The following is a 19,767-nucleotide window of genomic DNA, read 5'->3' on the forward strand; positions in this document are numbered from 1 at the left end:
CTCCACACCTACTCAGTCACTATCATTATTATCACAATACCATATACCAATGTGCAAACTGAGAAAAAGGTTATAAAAGTTTCCTGGTACCTCACATCCAATAAAACTTAGATCTGAACCTGAGATATATAGCTCCTAGATTTATACTCTAACACCTACAATATATTGCAAAGTGGTTATGTGAACAATAGGAAAGGTGATTCTCACCACCAAAGTACTTTGTGCATTTATTAATAAAAAAATGAAATGAAAGTGTTAGCCATTCAGTTTTATCCAACTCTTTACAACCCCATGGACTGTAGCCCACCAAGCTCTCCTATCCATGGGATTTCCCAAGCAAGAATACTGTAGTGGGTTGCCATTTCCTTCTCCAGGGGATTTTCCCAACCCAGGGATCAGACCCAGGTCTCCCGCATGGCAGGCAGATTCTTTACCATCTGAGCCACCAGGGAAGTCCAGTAAAAATAGTAAATGTATTAATTCATATGACTAAAAACCTTGGTACTAACAATGCATCCAAAAGTTAACAATATACTATAATGTCTCTAAGTAAAGTTCACAACAACAGAAAAATATAAACAACTTTGTTTTATCAGAACAATCTGGAACCCTATTCCTCTGATTAAGGAAAGTTCAAAAGGTTACACAATTGTTCACTTGTTCAAGTGAAGTTTGGCCTCAACCACAAAGCATGTTGACACTTTCACACCCTTCAGTGTCACCTCTAAGGTGCCTCTGAAAAAATGACTAGAGCAGTGGTCTTCTGAAAAACAGTGGTACCTGTTAGGAGTTCAGCTTATATGTCCTTTTTACTTGTATACAAATGGAGGGTTTTGTCACATTGACATCTATTAGAACATTTTACTCCTATTACTTTGTTTAAAAATTAGTACAAAGTGAAAAACAAAAAACAAAAAAGATAAATAATGATACAAATTAGTATATGTATTGAAAGTGCTGAGTCAAGACTCCATTCAATACTTATTTGACTAAAGCTGATATATCATATATTCAAATACAAGGAAATAAAAGATTCTTTGCCTGAATCCAAAAATGTCTTGGGTGACAGATGCTTAGGCATTTAAAAGGAAAGCTCATAGCAGTGAATTGCCATACCCAGTTATGTGATGAATAACACTCTGTCAGTTTTTCCTGTTGGAAATTGACACGAACTGAGGAAAATGACAACTCTTTTGAGATCTCTGAATTGTGCCTGTTATTCAACAGATTTTAAAAAATGTCTACTAGTTATGCCTTCTAACTATTAGAAATATAAGGGTCTTACCTCCTAATCTCCCTTCAGAGTAGAGCCATTTAACCTACTCACTGATACAGAACACTTGATCCTTATGAGTTTCTTAGAGAAGAGTTTTGAATTGCTCAGAATCCTACCCAGGGGTTGATGTCCATGTCATACAATGTAGAATGATGGTTGGGTTTGAACTATTTTAAGAGTATCTCCTGACTGGTCATAGTTTCAGACATGGAAGGATTGAGTATAACAGTAAAAAAAGAAAAAAAAAGTCTTATTCTGAGTGGCTCTGCCTACTAACTGTTCAGTTTATTACATCTACTAACATCGGCCAAAATCTAGTTGTGATTTTCTTTTCCCTAATCAGAATCTAACCTCATCCTGAGGAGGCACAGCTGGTTGACTCATTTTATTTCCTACCACTTTTCAGTGCACTGACAAAAATCCTCACTAGAACTGTACAAAAAAGATCTTCAACCCAGAAAATCATGATGGTGTGGTCACTCACCTAGAGCCAGACATTCTGGAATGTGAAGTCAAGTGGGCCTTAGGAAGCATCACTACAAACAAAGCTAGTGGAGGTGATGGAATTCCAGTGGAGCTATTTCAAATCCTAAAAGATGATGCTGTGAAAGTGCTGCACTCAATATGCCACAAAATTTGGAAAACTCAGCAGTGGCCACAGGACTGGAAAAGGTCAGTTTTCACTACAATCCCAAAGAAAGGCAATGTCAAACAATGCTCAAACTACCAAACAATTGCACTCATCTCACATGCTAGAAAAGTAATGCTCAAAATTCTCGAAGCCATGCTTCAGCAATACATAACCCGTGAACTTCCAGATGTGCAAGCTAGTTTTAGAAAAGGCAAAGGAACCAGAAATAAAATTGCCAACATCTGTTGGATCATCAAAAAAGCAAGAGAGTTTCAGAAAAACATCTATTTCTGCTTTATTGACTATGCAAAAGCCTTTCACTGCGTGGATCACAATAAACTGTGGAAAATTCTTCAAGAGATGGGAATACCAGACCACTTGACCTGCCTCTTGAGAAACCTGTATGCAGGTCAGGAAGCAACAGTTAGAACTGGACATGGAACAACAGACTGGTTCCAAATAGGAAAAGGAGTATGTCAAGGCTGTATATTGTCACCCTGTTTATTTAACTTCTATGCAGAGTACATCATGAGAAACGCTGGGCTGGAGGAAGCACAAGCTAGAATCAAGATTGCTGGCAGAAATATCAATAACCTTAGATATGCAGATGAAACCACCCTTATGGCAGAAAGTGAAGAACTAAAGAGCTTCTTAATGAAAGTCAAAGAGGAGAGTGAAAAAGTTGGCTTAAAGCTCAACATTCCGAAAACGAAGATTATAGCATCCGGTCCCATCACTTCATGGTGAACAGATGGGGAAACTGTGGAAACAGTGGCTGACTTTATTTTTCTCGGCCCCAAAATTACTGCAGATGGTGATTGCAGCCATGAAATCAAAAGATGCTTACTCCCTGTCAGGAAAGTTATGACCAACCTAGACAGCATATATAAAAGCAGACATTACTTTGTCAACAAAGGTCCATTTCGTCAAGGCTATGGTTTTTCCAGTGGTCATGTACGGATGTGAGAGTTGGACTATAAAGAAAGCTGAGCGCCAAAGAATTGATGCTTTTGAACTATGGTGTTGGAGAAGACTCTTGAGAATCCCTTGGACTGCAAGGAGATCCAGCCAGTCCATCCTAAAGGAGATCAGTCCTAGGTGTTCATTGGAAGGACTGATATTGAAGCTGAAACTCCAAAACTTTGGCCACCTGATGAGAAGAGCTGACTCGTTTGAAAAGACCCTGATGCTGGGAAAGATTGAGGGCAGGAGGAAAAGGGGACGACAGAGGATGAGATGGCTGGATGGCATCACCAACTCGATGGGCATGAATTTGGGTAGACTCTGGACGTTGGTAATGGACAGGGAGGCCTGCCGTGCTGTGGTTCATGGGGTCACAGAGTCAGAAACGACTGAGCAACTGAACTGAACTGTGAAATCATAAATTTTCTAGATATGAGACATTTATTTGCCTCTAAAATGTTAGTAATAGTCACACAAATTACTTAAAGAAAAAAACTATTAATGGCATTATAACTGAAATATATTTTTCCAAACACCCCGTAATGAATTTTCAATAATTCTTAAAATGGATTTCTTTCTTTTAGACAGTGAGTCTTATGATATCTCTTAATACAAAACAATGATGTCTTTCAGGATCACAAATGAGTAAATACATTTGTATGAAGACTAATAAGAAAAACTGCAATTATTCAACATTTTGCTGACTTTACTAGAGGGTAATTTTATATTCTTTGATATAGGTAATCACTCTAAGTTTCAACAATTTTCCATAATTGTCTTTCATCTGAACATTTTACACTCTTGAGTAGCATTACATTAAAAATTATATTGTCTGATAAATACACTGAATCTGCTTTGCAATTAGTCATTTTTTTCTGTTATGATAGATTATAAATTTCTTTCTTCCTACCCTTTGCCATGTCACTGATTATGCAACTGATCTGATCTGAAGCCCAAAGAAACTTTAAAACCCCTGAGTGAAATGTATATTGTTATAAGCTCCTAAGATAAGGGAACTGCTTGCTCTTTGGTATTATCAAAGAAATGACTAATAGAGTTATCAGTAACAGAAACTTATGTTCAATTATATAGATTACCAAGGGTAAGACTGAAACACTTTTTAATGTAAATCCACATCATCAAAGTTTAATAAAAGGCCATCTAGATTTGGTTCAGTGGTGAGGGAAAACAGATATCTGGCCATCCAGATTTGGTTTGAGCAAAGGGAAAACACAGAAATCATTAGTTTTGCAATGACTCCTAGTTATTCGCAACTACATTTCATTTTACAATATCATTCTTCATACCACAATTAAATATAATCAGAGGAACTAAGATGGACCTCTTTTGGACTAGCTATTTTAGAACAACCTCTCTCATCTGGAAATAGTGATAGGCAGTTCCCAATTACCATAACTCTGAATTTTCACCCTAGCTGATTCTTTAGAAATATATATTTGACCTAGACTGGGCCAAAATTTTAAATTTGGAAGAAATATCCAGGGAACTAGCAGTAGAAGATATCACATATCTTGGTTAGCAACAACAAATGTTGGCGAGCCTTTCTTTTATTTCAATTCATCAAGACTCTCATCACCTTTTTATAAAGCTCTGCATCCTCTACCCTTACTATTTTTCAGGGAAAAATGCTAATACATTCTTGCAAAATAATATAGCAAGTTTTGTCAAAAAGATATTTTTTTCTGACAAGTGCAACTGGGATTAGTTCTTTACAGATTAGTTCTTACACTGAATGTGATCTGAGAGACTATGCTCTCATTTATATCACTTATAAGCCATATTGGATTTTTATACTGCAAAACTCCAGCATGTCTAGGGAAATTAATCCTCATTAATAAAATATTCTAAATTTCATTTTTATGTACTATCATTTAAAAGGGAAACATAACACAAAAACTGTCACATATATCTCTGTTATTAATACCAAGGAATCAAACCCAGGTTGGTTATTTCAAAATTATTTGGCCACAATAAACAACAAACTTTATATTTTCATTTTTCCATGGCAAAGAATGTTGCTGTTCCTCATGCTGACACATACATACACTCAGGCAGTTAAACTATAACCAGTCTTCTATTTGGCTCCAGGTAAAGGAATTAACAGCTTGTAGGGAAGCTAATTAGATCCAATTATTATTCAACTGACCTAATTTGACATTCAATGTCTGGGAAGAAGTCATCTGAATTAACTGAATAGAGATTTAACTACTATATACATATGAGTTCCATGGATAATTTATTCCTAATGAAACTCATTTGGAGAAGAGGAATATACTAATTGAGACAAAACAATAAAAAAAAAAAAAAGAAAGAGGGAGATGATCTAATGCAAAACTCCTAAAGGAATATGATAGTGTAACATAACTTGTATTCATTCATTCTTCTACTCATTTATGTATTTTTTCAAAGCAAACTCTTTCTGTGAGTAAAACAAAAGCCCTTAATTTTATTTCTAAAAGTCTGAGCCTCAATTTGCTTATTTGATAAGGTGATTAGATGAACTGATCAATAAGTCTTTTCTTCTATGGCATTTTTTTCTCCCAATATGTCATTTATTTAAAATGGTAACTAGATATAAGACACTCTTCATTTTGTAGGTTCCAGTTGGTAAGTAAAATCTATACTATTACATAGATGATTTCTGGGGAATGGCAACAGCAAAATATTTTAATATCTGCTAAGTGCAGGGCATAGTGCATTAGGCAACATAAAATAACCTATGGGATATAACTTTGAAGTGGGAAGCCTGAGCATGAAGAAGCCCCCACACTGGCATAATCATAATGGGAGATTTGTCAGGAGAAAGTTGGTGGGCAGAAGGAAGAGGATCCAGAAGTATTTGCTCCTATTTATTGAATCAATCTTATTAATTAGTAGGAAAACATATATTCTGACCAAGAAAACTTTATCAAGTTGTACTGATGTGAAAATGAATTAAAATATGAAAAATATTAATAAATAAAATCTGAAATTCATATACTTTGGCCACCTGATATGAAGAACTGACTCATTTAAAAAGACCCTGATGCTGGGAAAGTTTGTAGGTGGAAGGAGAAGGGGACGACAGAGGATGAGATGGTTGGATGGCGTCATCGACTCAATGGACATGAGTTAGAGCAAACTCTGTGAGTGGGTGGTGGACAGGGAGGCCTTGCGTGCTGCAGTCCATGGGGTTCCAAAGAGTCAGACACAACTGAGCTGAACTAACTCAAAGTATCTATTACATGATAAGATGATAAAAGGGACTGAATAGGAGATAAAGGGCATAATTATAAATATCCACTCAGATCTCTGAAAGTCAGCAAGCATCACTAAAAAAGGAGAAAAGAAACAACTCTGCTTATACCTTTTCCTTAACTCTTGATGAGAGTTAGCCAGCTATATACCCTGTAGGAAAGGAAAGTAACAGCTTCTACTCACACAAAGCTACTTAACTAGTGGGTACAGTCCTCAGTAGTAGGTCAGAAGGGGCATGCAGTGGATGTAGAGCATGTCTTATACCTTGAAGAATTTTGACATCTTATAAACGATATATGACTCTATCCTGTCAATTGTATTTTTGAATTTGACAGTTTATACACACTCTTAATGGAGGAGGGCATGGAAACCCACTCCAATATTCTTGCCAGAGAATTCCACGGACAGAGTAAGCCTGGTGGGCTACAGTTCACAGGGTCACAAAGAGTCTGACATGACTAAAGCGACTGAGCATGCACACATGTAAACACTCTTAAAGAGTCAGTAAACTTGTAACCCATTACATCATCGATCATACATCTAACTTCAGTTCAGTTCAGTTGCTCAGTCGTGTCCGACTTTTGTGACCTCATGAATTGCAGCATGCCAGGCCTCCCTGTCCATCACCAACTCCTGGAGTTCACTCAAACTCACGTCCATTGAGTCAGTGATGCCATCCAGCCATCTCATCCTCTGTTGTCCCCCTCTCCTCCTGCCCCCAATCCCTCCCAGCATCAGTCTTTTCCAATGAGTCAAGTCTTCGAATCAGGTGGCCAAAGTACTGGAGTTTCATCTTTAGCATCATTCCTTCCAAAGAACACCCAGGGCTGACCTCCTTTAGAATGGACTGGTTGGATCTCCTTGCAGTCCAAGAGACTCTCAAGAGTCTTCTTCAACACCACAGTTCAAAAGCATCAATTCTTCGGCGCTCAGCTTTCTTCACAGTCCAACTCTCACATCCATACATGACCACTGGAAAAACAATAGCCTTGACTAGACGGACCTTTGTTGTCAAAGTAATGTCTCTGCTTTTGAATATGCTCCTAGGTTGGTCATAAATTTCCTTCCAAGGAGTAAGCGACTTTTACTTAAAAGTTCCAGGTATCAAGGGACGATGAGAAAGACAGCATTAATAAAATAGACAATTATAAGGAAGTAACATTTAGGTGACAAATAGAAATTAAAGAAGAGAGTATGAAGAATTAACACAGTTTCCTAGCCAATAACAATATTCCTGATGAGCTCAGATGTTACTGGATCCATTTATTTGCATTAAGGAAATCATGAGTATATTCCTGTTTTTTTTTTAACCCAACTTCTTCAACAGATCACATAAAGCTAGATGGGACAAAATCAAGACTGCTATATTTTTTTCCCAAACATTACTAAACTAATAACAATGTTTGAATTTATGTGAATTAATCCTGGGTCTATGTCTGAAATGCTATGAAGCATTTGCTGCTGCTGCTGCTGCTGGTGCTAAGTCGCTTCAGTGGTGTCCGACTCTGTGCGACCCCATAGACGGCAGCCCACCAGGCTTCCCCATTCCTGGGATTCTCCAGGCAAGAACACTGGAGCAGGTTGCCATTTCCTTCTCCACTGCATGAAAGTGAAAAGTGAAAGTGAAGTCGCTCAGTCGTGTCCGACTCTAGCGACCCCATGAACTGCAGCCTACCAGGCTCCTCCGTCCACGGGATTTTCCAGGCAAAAGTACTGAGTGGGTTGCCATTGCCTTCTCCGTATGAAGCATTTAGTAGTATACAAATATGTAACATTTAATGCAAGAATTCTATGAGTCCCTTTTAAACATGAAGACACTGTGGCACAGAGAAGTTAAACACTTCACAAGGACATAGGTGCTACAATAAGTCTGTTTTGGGCATACACTCTATGTTTGCTATCCTTTCTCACTGAAAAGACAAAATAAACATGGAATCAGAATATGAAAATAAAAAGTTATCCAATAATAAATAAGTACATTTCAAAAATTTTAGAAAGAGAACATATTTTTGACAAAACAATCGAAAAGGATATGTAATTTGAGAGCCTCTTAACATAATACATTCATTTTCCTTCATACAACAGCAGATTTCTTCCTGTCTTTATATTAGATGGATGGAAAATTTCAGCAACCTAATTTTGGCTCTGAGTCACTCTCAGAAAACTGACCAGCAGTTTCCTTGATATGATCAACTCAGCAGGCCAGCACAGATGGGGCTTCGTCACCTCCTGTCACTGAGTGCATTAATGTTGTCTGCCCCCAGATCCAATTACATGAATGATGCCTGGCCAAACAACACCCAGCCTTCCTTGTCTCTGGTGTCTCTTTTTTGAAGTGTATACAATATCACTTTGCCTCCTGGTGCTGGAGGTGGCCTCCTGGCTAATTTGACAAAGAAAACAGAAAAAATAATGTGACCCAACCCAATGCTAGCAACTGACTCAGTGTTCATAATATATGTTTTTAACATTTGTAATCCTATCTCTTAATAAATAAGACACAGCACTTTTTCCTTGGCAACTGAGACCCTAATGCATTGGGTTAATATTTCTAACAGAATTAGCAGCACAGTATATGTATCTTCATTCTGCAGACAAGACTCATCACACAAGCTTTATTGTGAATGTATTTATTCCCTAACCTCAACACATTATCCTACCACTAAGACAGGATTAGAGGTTTCCTCTGGTATAATTTCAGTTTCAATTTCTAAGTTATAACTCTGTTTTTGATTTCTACAAAGTAAGTGTCACCATTAACAAAAAAGCTTCAGGATTAAATAAATATAGTTATTTTTTTTAATTTGTTTAGAATATATGTAAACTATATATCACCAACTAAAGCAACATTTCTATTTTCATAATAAAAGAACTCAACAGTTAAAGAAATCCAGAAATGCATGACAGGTGATATTCCCTGTTGATAGTTCTAAATATATGCTTTACTTTTCAGATTCTTCACTGCAGAAATAAAACACAATCATGATAGTGGCAGAAGTAACTTAGGCTATGATTGTCAGTCCACTTTCCTTGATTGATATTCATCTCTCAACTGTCTATCTTCTCTTTTACATTGAAGGCAACTAAAACAAACAAAAAAAAAAATCAAGAACCATGAAACCTAGGTAAATACTTGGAGATCTAAATATATGCTTCAATACTTGATCATTTAATATGTGTAGAGTAATGGTAGTGGCTTTGAAAGGAGAAGTTTTCAGTTGATGAAAGATCACCAAAATCTGCTCAATTAGTGAGTTCATACAAGTTCTGTGTTCTTTGGGGAGGAAAAATTATATCCAGGGATATTATGCAAGCAAATTAGTCAAAGCAGAGGTCAGAGCACTCCTAGTGGTCCTGAGCATTTCTAGGGGTCCTGAGCACTTCTAGCTGGTATATCACTGAAAGCCAGCTAACTGAGCTCACTGCAACACTTTGAAAGTTTAATTTAGGAAAATATCTTCTCAAATACTAAACTCTTAGTTCCTAAATTGTTGGATTATTTGTTATCATTTCTTAAGACAACACAGCAATGGATGGAAGTATGTCTAATTAGAAATAAGTTGAGAGCATGATTCAGACAGATAGAATGGTATCAACAGAAGCCTGGGGAGTGGGATTAACAGTATGCCCCAAATGTTCCCATGCCTATAACATAAAAAGCATTCAGAGCTGTTGTAAGATGTGAAAAAAGAAAATAAAATGGCAGTATCAGACAATCATGGGCTTCCCAGGTGGCGCAATGTTAAAGAATCTGCATGTTAATGCAGGAGACACATGAGACATGGGTTCGATCCCTGGATTGGGAAGATCCCCTGGAGGAGGAAATGTCAACCCACTCCAGTGTTCTTGTCTGGAAAATTCCATGGACAGAGGAGCCTGGCAAGCTACAGTCCATGGAGTTGCAATGAGCAGGACATGACTTGAGGGCCTGAGTGCGCTTATACACACATCAATCATAAAGGCCATTTTTAGATTTTTAAATTCAATTTGATAGATTCCTCAGTCAGGAAGATCCACTGGAGAAGGGATACTCCAGTATTCTTGGGCTTCCCTTGTGGCTCAGCTGGTAAAGAATCTTCCTGAAATGTACGAGACCTGGGTTTGATTCCTGGGTTAGGAAGATACCCTGGAGAAAGGAAAGGCTACCCACTTCAGTATTCTGGCCTGGAGAATTTCATGGACTATACAGTCCATGGGGTCACAAATTGTGAGTCAAAAGTGAGCGACTTTCACTTTTGATAGATAATGGAAAATTATAGAGGAAGCCAGAAGAGATATATGAGATTACTCATATAAGAAATAACTTTTACTGCCACTAAAATGGTGGAAATAAGAGCAAAAAAATTCATCAGGATGCAATACAATAGTTATTAAATATTTAGCTTATATTGAAAGAATTATGGTGTGCACTTAAACACTGAATATTAGATAAATTTTTGGCTAAGATAATAAAAAAATGTAATAACAAAATGTAATAACAAAAATAGAGCTGTTTAGGGATTTCCCTGTGGTCTGGTGGTTAAGAATCTGACTTCTAAGGCAGGGGACTTGGGTTTGATCTCTGGTAGGGGAACTAAGATCCCACATGCTGCAGTGGAACTAAGCCCACAGGCTGCAACTACTTAGCCCATGCTGCAACCAGAGAGCCCTAGAGCTATATGACTGCAGATCCCACATGCTCTGGAGCCTGTGTGTTGCAACAAAGAATCCACAGCTAAGAACTGATGCAGCCAAAAATAAAATAAACAAATTAGTATTTTTTCAATAGTGCTAGTTACTATGGAGTTAAAGTACTAGAGTTGTAGGTATACAAATAAAATAAGAGGCAAACTTTAATGACACAGAATGTGGAAATCATTATGATTGCAAAGAATTCAAATTATTTTAGAAGTAGTATATCTTGAAATAATAAATACCACATTTAAGAGATATGGTACCAGTAGTGACAGAGAAATAAAGGGATGTGGATTGAATATAGGAAAGATTCCTAACAGGGTTTTAATGACATAAGGAATGTTGTATTTCATTTAAAATTGAGTCAAATATGGACAAAAATATTAGCTTTTAAAACTGCATAGTAGGAATATTACTATTTTATCTTTCTATATATTATTGTACATGTGTTTGAAGCATTTAATAAGAAAAATAAAGAATGTATTCTTGGTTTTAATTATATTTCTGCAAATTACAAGCTATGTGCCTTTAGACAAGTCATATCTCTCTTTATCTTACTTTATTTTTATTTCTATGTTTCAATAAATCCTGAGATAATTCAGTTCAAGCATGGAATGTCCGAGACTTCAGTGTTAAAATATCCATGATGTATTTAAAACCAAAGCAAAAGAAGATCATCAATTATTTCCATTATTTCTTTTATAGGTGTGAAATACAAAAAGCAATATGAAAACTTATCACCATTAATGAAAAGCTCAGGATTGAAGAAGAGATCCCTAAGACAAAAAAGAGGAAGAAAGCAAAAAATAAAATCCTGGAAGCAATAATTAGCAGTCTTATCTTGAGTAAGTCACCTTCCCAATACTCTACATCTATACATTGTGGAAAATGTCTAAAATTCTATAATAAATATACACAACTTAGTGCACTGAGCACACACTTAAGGCCCTTTATAAAGGCAATTCCTACTGTATCTAGCAAAGAGGATAAAATATGAGTAGCAAAAGAATGTACTATAAAGCAGAGAATGAAAAAAAAAAATTGTAGTGGAGGCAGAGATGGGAGATGGTGGACCTTAACAGTCTATCATTGATTCCTAACTCTGTATACCAGAACGAGCTGTGGAGCTCTGAAAAAAATGTATCTAGGAAATACTTCCAGAAATTCTATTTTAATCAGTCTAGAGTTAGAGTCAAAACACTAGCCTATTTTTAAAGTTTCTCAGCTCATTCTAATAGGAAAAAGACATTGAAGTCTTTGAATCTGAGGGGAGTATTGCCAACCATGAAGAAAAAAAATAGCAAGTCAACAAGGATGAACACATAAAAGTTAGAGGGTTAAATTCTCTTTAATGACTGGCTAATGATAATCCCAACTGGTAAATTCTGTTCCAGTCAACAAATGTAACCACCATCTATTTTAAGGCAACTATATTAAGGCCTGTAGCAATACAATCCAGTACAATGTCTGGCCTCAAAGACTTTATCTTCTTAGTGTATGAAAAAAACACACAAGTATTTATAATAAAGACTCATATGCTAATATATTGTCAATTTTACAACTTACTATTACTCAAAAGAAGGAGTTACAATGATACAACTGTTGTCCTTGTGAAAAACAGGGCAACCCTAGGTTAGTAAGCTGAGCTCCCAGCCCAGATATGGTTCAAAAAACAATGATACTCACTGCTGCCTTGCAATTTACATAAAATGTGAAGGGAATGACACTAAAGTTATTTTTAATTACCTCTATCAAATAACGAAGCCAGAAAGAAACACCTTTCTTTAGTTAAGGATTCTAGAAAACAGACCCTGATACAAAATTCTGGTTGAATGCAGTTTACATAGAATGTGACCCAAGAAAAAAACAAATAAGAGAACTGAAAAAGTGAGACAGTAAAAGGAAGAAAGACAGTCAAGGGTGCCTTAATAAAAAGGTCACCACTTTGACCAACTGGAATTTTCATCTCTATGGAGACCCTGGGAAGGAATGGTGTAGAACACATTTCAGACTTGTTTCCTTGAGGATAAATTCCTTGGATAATTAATCCCCCACATCTCACCTTTTCACTGGCTAAGGGTTGTCCCTGGGGCTGTCAAATCTTAGCACTTCAGGGATGCCCTCTCTATGCACTGAACAAGCCTCCATGGCTCAGGAGAAGGCTCCCAGGAAGAGGAGCAAAGAGTGCAAAGTCTTGAGGAGGGACGCCTTTAGTGAAGACAGGAATTTCCACTGCAGACAGAAAGGATTTGCACAGCGCTGGGAAACTACATATGCTGTTATACAGTTAAGCAGAAGGCCACTTTTACTCTCTAATAAAAAAGCAGATATACTAGATATGCTAGATAAGCAGATATGCTCGATAGCATACTAAAAAGTAGAGACATTACTTTGCCGACAAAGGTCCATCTAGTCAAGGCATTGTTTTTTCCAGTGGTCATGCATGGATGTCAGAGTTGGACTATAAAGAAAGCTGAGTACCAAAGAATTGATGTTTTGAACTGTGGTGTTGGAGAAGACTCTTGAGAGTCCCTTGGACTGCAAGGAGACCCAGCCAGTCCATCGTAAAGGAGATCAGTCCTGAATATTCATTGGAAGGACTGATATTGAAGCTGAAATCCAATACTTTGGCCACCTGATGTAGGGAACTGACTTGAAAAGACCTGATGCTGGGAAAGATTGAAGGTGGGAGGAGAAGGGGATGACAGAGGATGAGATGGTTGGATGGCATCACTGACTCAATGGACATGAGTTTGAGTAAACTCTGGCAGTTGGTGATGGACAGGGAGGCCTGGCGTGCTGCGGTCCATGGGGTCGCAAAGAGTCGGACATGACTGAGCAACTGGACTGAACTGAACTGAACTGAACTGGTAAGCAGTTTGGGGAAGTATGAAGAAAAGACATGAATAAAAGCATTTTCTAAAGTGAGAGATGTTTGGGATTAGAAGATGAGAGCTATTATATATAGAATGGATGAACATCAAGGTCCTGCTGTATAGCACAGGGAGCTATAGTCCATGAGGAGGGTTCAGGATGGGGAACACATGTATACCTGTGGCGGATTCATTTTGATATTTGGCAAAACTAATACAGTTATGTAAAGTTTAAAAATAAAATAAAATTTAAAAAAAAAAGAGAAAAAAAAACCAAAAAACAAAAAACAAAAAAACAGTATATTGCATGAGGAATCAGGGCAAGAAGGTAGGAAGTGTGGAATCTGAATTTTATTCATGAAAGAGTGGCTTGATAAATTATTTTAGGTGTTGAGAAAAAAACAGAGTAAAATGAAATTCTTAGTTTAAAATGGGAGAAATGAAGTTTTATTTAAAAGGGATTGAAATAAAAAGATTTGCTTTCAAAAAAAAATAAAACTTATTGCAAGTATTGAATATTATAAATCACGACAATGCAGAAATATAACTAATGAAAATCAGGAGATAAAGCAAGGAAAATGATTTATAATAAGGAAAACAACTTTCAGAGAAGTATAATATAGAACAACAAAGTCAGGAGTTGAGTAGGTGAGAGAAAATATAAGAGGCAATATAAGTTTATCTTCTGTGCTTTCTCAGTCTGGACTATCAGTACTCACTCTACAGTTGATACAACCATAAACAGAGATATAGATGCATTAGCATTATTTCATCTTATAATGGTAGTAGCCATCAGAAGAAATTAATCTTGGAAATATTAATTGCGATTTCTTCTGGGGAATTAGAGTGGGCCTGGGAATTATTAACAGAGAAAATAACCCTTTACCACTTTATATAATTATTTTCTAAACTCATGCACATGCATGAGTTAGGTGTTGATTTTTGGAGAAGAAAATCAAGGGACATAGAGAAGTAAAAAATGTAAAGTTACATTACATAGTAACAACATAGACTGAATTTTAATACATTCTCATGACTAATCTCAAACCTTGTTTATGTTGCATAGGTCATAATTAAGTAATTTCTATACAAAAAGGATCAAATATTATTAAGTTAAATTTTATTTTACTAAATATATTTGATATCAAATGGTAATCTTAATTTGATTTTTGAATTTTTGGTTCTTCTCTCTTGTCTGTTTATAATAATCATTTAGATTGAAAGTACTATTACTTTTTCAAGTACTTAAATAATAAATTTTGGTTTCAAACCTCTGAGGCATCTATAATAACATAATTGAGTCACCAAACCAATTCTCTGTAAGCTACTTACTTGCATGACCCTGGAACAACGAGTAATACTGAAGGCAATTTTCCAGATAATGACTTTTGATGAAAATGTATGTACAGTTTTCCAAAAGGGCACACTTTTTGACTGTAGAATTTATACTGAAAGGAAAAAACAAAGAGTCCAGGAGCAGGGCAGTACTATTTCTAAAATTTTTACTAACCTCCTCCTAAAAAAATTGTACACAATAGGATGTAAACATAGAACATTTCCTGCTTCTCTTACTCCTGCAACTTTATTGTCTTTCTCTTGTGCACTGTGTTCCTTAAAGAGCTATTGGGTAGCTATTTGTTCTAGAAATGAAATGCCAAGTATGGTAGTAACTGAAGGCACACAGCAATATTTTGATATCAGAAGCTAACAGTAGAAATAGAGCAATTAGAAAATAGGAGACAGGAAAGCAATCTTTAATATAGTGATATGGAACATTATACTTCCTGTGCTGAATAGATTACTTAATAATGTCCCTCTTTTTTAATTAAAACAAGAAATATGGAATGGAAATTATCCTTACTCCCTCTCTCCTTCCCCTTGATGATACTCTTAAGTCATGAGTCATATTATTTTCATTTTAAAATGATTATACTTTTGAGATTTCAGTTTTCAAAAATTTCAGTGTTTGAGGAAAGTATGTATAAAGTCAATGCAAACAAAAAAAAAAAATGAAATGCAAAATTAGCCAATTTTACCACCAACCAAACCTTACCTTTGACCCTCAATCATAACCCACAAATTAAAAAATGTTTAACCGTTTCTTGTTTGGGATTTTCTAGTGGATACTTCCCTTCAAATATTATTTTTATATATTATGTATTAACTCTCCTATTTGATGTTTGAAAATTTACTTAACTGATCCAACATCTCAAATTTCTTTTTCATCTTCCTTTCAATATTTTCAAATGAACCTAGTTTTCAGATTTTGTCTTTATAATTTTAAAATATATGTTAAATCTACCAATACAATATTGTAAAGTAATTAGACTCCAATTAAAATAAATTTATATTGAAAAATAAAATAAAATAAACACATTATACTAAACCTTGTTTATCCAACATATGACAAACATCACTCTTGACTTTCTTCATCCAGTTTTCTTTGCTTCCAAATTTCATCTGCTGTCCATTAAACTAGAATGCTCTCACAGTCAAGATATTATGCACATATATATATACATATAATCAGTTCTATAAGCAAACCACCTACTCTTTAACTATAATTTAATTGTGAAAATCTGAAATAATGTCATTAAATATGTTTAGGTCACAAACAAGCAATGTGTATGAGTATAAAAAGGAGATCATTAAACTACTATGCTAAAGAGAATGTTCCAAGTATCAAAGTAAATACATTTCTTATGCACAATTTATAGTTGCTATAAATTTGAACACCCTTCACTGATTTCTGAATATTTTATCTTCTTTGTCAGAGATAATAGATAGGTTTTCACCCTATCATTGTAAGGATCAAATATCTTAGTCATTTAATCCCTTGCCTTCATTTTTCAATCTTTATTTAAATGTTAGCAGTTCTACACTTTATTGCTAAAATTATATTACATAGTATCTCATTCCTATCATATTTTAGCAGGCTTATATTTTGAATGGCATGCTTTTTCATATTCTAGTGATATAATTTTTTAAACTGTCTTCCTTCATCTCCATTTCATTTTTTGGATCTCTACTACATTTTCATCTTGAATTGTCTTTCTGTTGATTTTCTTCATATGTTCAATGATACTTGGCACTTGAAGTATATTTGTAAATGGAAGTCTAAACTAGATAGGGGACATGGGTTCAATCCCTAGTATAGCTAACAGATAAGAAGTAAATAGAATGAAACCCAAGTATCCTTTTAAAACCTCTTCAAATGCATTTAAAACATACAAAGTGCATTGCTTTGTTTATATAGTCCTACAGAGAAGCATGTAGGTAAAAAAAATTAGCCTCCAATTTAAATAAATTTATATTAAAATAAACAAAAAAAACTTTATGTAAATAAAAAAAGAAAAAGGGGTACAATGAATACAGGCATGTGTGTGTGCTAAATTGCTTCGGTTCTGTTTGGCTCTGCAACCTTATGGGCTGTAACCTGCCAGTCTCCTCTGTCCATGGGATTCTCTAGACAAGAATACTGGAGTGGGTTGCCATCCCCTCCTCCAGGGGATCTTCTAGATCCAGGAATTGAACTCACATCTCTTATCTCTCCTGCACTGGCAGGCAGGTTCTTTACCACTAGTGCCACCTGGGAAGCCCCAAGTACAGGCACGCTACTGCTAAGCTGCTTCAGTCGTGTCTGACTCTGTGCGACCCCAAGACGGCAGCCCATCTGGCTCCACCGTCCCTGGGATTTCCCAGGCAAGAACACTGGAGCGGGTTGCCATTTCCTTCTCCAATGCATGAAAGTAAAAGGTGAAAGTGAAGTCGCTCAGTTGTGCCCGACTCTTCGCGACCCCATAGACTGCAGCCTACCAGGCTCTTCCGTCCATGGGATTTTCCAAGCAAGAGTACTGGAGTGGGGTGCCATTGCCTTATAATTCAATGGATGGATATACTGAAATCAAATTCTTCAAGCGTTTTAGCTCTTGGAATATTTCTTCAAACTACAGAAGATTCCAACCAGATTTTTTTTTCCTGTTTGTACTTATTTTATTTAGACAAACCTATTCTTTCAAGTTTTCACAGGTCTTTGGTTAATTCTTCATTTGCTTCTCTCAAAACTATTAAGGAAGTCATCAGCATATACTTGTTTGATCACTCAAACATGAAATTGCCATTGCAATCCATATATGTAAACACGTAAGTGTAAGTTTTGCCAAAATTTTTATTATTCAGGTCTAACTGAATATTTACTTTGTAGGTATACATTCCATTGTATTGAAGAAAGACTCTGTTTCTCCACGGGATATGACAGAAGAAGTACTAATTCTGTAGGCAGACTTCTATGCATGGGGAAAATAGCCTTCTAACCTATGAAGATAGAGAAGTGAAGAAGCACCTGGCTTCTTGATGAAATGATGATGGCACTGCTGAAGCAACCAACCTTAGATGGTAGGTCCTACTTTACCTTTCCTTTTCATACTGTTCGTGGGGTTCTCAAGGCAAGAATACTGAAGTGGTTCTATGAAGACCTATAAGACCATCTAGAACTAACACCCCAAAAAGATGTCCATTTCATTATAGGGTATTGGAATGCAAAAGCAGAAAGTCAATAGATACCCGAAATAACAGGCAAATTTGACCTTGGAATACAAAAAGAAGCAGCTCAAAGGCTAACAAAGTTTAGGCAAGAGAACACACTGGTTATAGCAAACACTGTCTTCCAACAACACAAGAGAAGACTCTACACATGGACATCACCAGATGGTCAACACCAAAATCAGATTGATTATATTCTCTGCATCCAAAAATGGAGAAGCTCTATACAGTCAGCAAAAACAAGATCTGGAGCTGATTGTGGCTCAGATGATGAACAACTTATTGCCAAATTCAGACTTATTGAAGAAATTAGGGGAAACCACTAGACCATTCAGGTATGACCTAAATCAAATCCCTTATGATTAAACAGTGGAAGTTACAAATGGATTCAAGGGATTAGATCAGATAGAGTGCCTGAAGTACTATGAACACAGGTTCATGTCATTGTACAGGAGGCAGTGATCAAGGCCATCCCTAAGAAAAAGAAATGCAAAAAAGCAAAATGGCTGTATGAGGATGCCTTACAAATAGCTATGAAAATAAGAGAAGCTAAAGGCAAAGGAAAAAAGGAAAGATATACCCATTTAAATGCAGGGTTCCAAAGAATAGCAAGGAAAGATAAGAAAGCCTTCCTTAGTGATCAATGCAAAGAAATAGAGGAAACAATAGAATGGGAAAGACTAGAGATTTCTTCAAGAAAATTAGAGATACCAAGGGAATATTTCATGCAAAAATGTGCACAATAAAGGACAGAAATTGTATGGATCTAACAGAAGCAGAATATATTAAGAAGAGGTGGCAAGAATACACAGAAGAACTATACAAAAAAGATCTTCATGACCCGGATAACCCATGATGGTGTGATCAGTCACCTAGAGACAGACATTCTGGAATGTGAAGTTAAGTGGTCCTTAGAAAGCATCACTACAAACAAAGCTAGTGTAGGTGATGGAATTCCAGTTGAGCTATTTCAAATCCTAAAAGATGATGCTGTGAAAGTGCTGCACTCAATATGCCAGCAAATTTGGAAAACTCAGCCATGGCCACAGGACTGGAAATCCAATCCCAAAGAAAGGAAATGTCAAAGAATGTTCAAACTACTGCACAATTGCACTCATCTCACATGCTAGCAAAGTAATGCTCAAAATTCTCCATGCCAGATACCAAGAGTACATGAACTGTGAACTTCCAGATGTTCAAACTGGATTTAGAAAAGGCAGAGGAACCAGAGATCAAATGGCCAACATCATTTGGATCATTGAAAAATCAAGAGAGTTCCAGAAAAAAAATCTACTTCTGCTTTATTTACAATACCAAAGTCTTTGACTGTGTTGATCACAACAAACTGTGGAAAATTCTGAAAGAGATGGGAATACCAGACCACCTGACCTGCCTCTTGAGAAACCTGTATGCAGGTCAGGAAGTGACAGTTAGAACTGGACATGGAACAACAGACTGGTTCCAAATAGGAAAAGGAGTATGTCAAGGCTGTATATTGTCACCCTGCTTATTTAACTTATATGCAGAGTACATCATGAGAAACGCTGGGC

This window comes from Bubalus bubalis, chromosome 1 (genome assembly GCF_019923935.1).
Source record: "Bubalus bubalis isolate 160015118507 breed Murrah chromosome 1, NDDB_SH_1, whole genome shotgun sequence".
Lineage (NCBI taxonomy): Eukaryota > Metazoa > Chordata > Mammalia > Artiodactyla > Bovidae > Bubalus > Bubalus bubalis.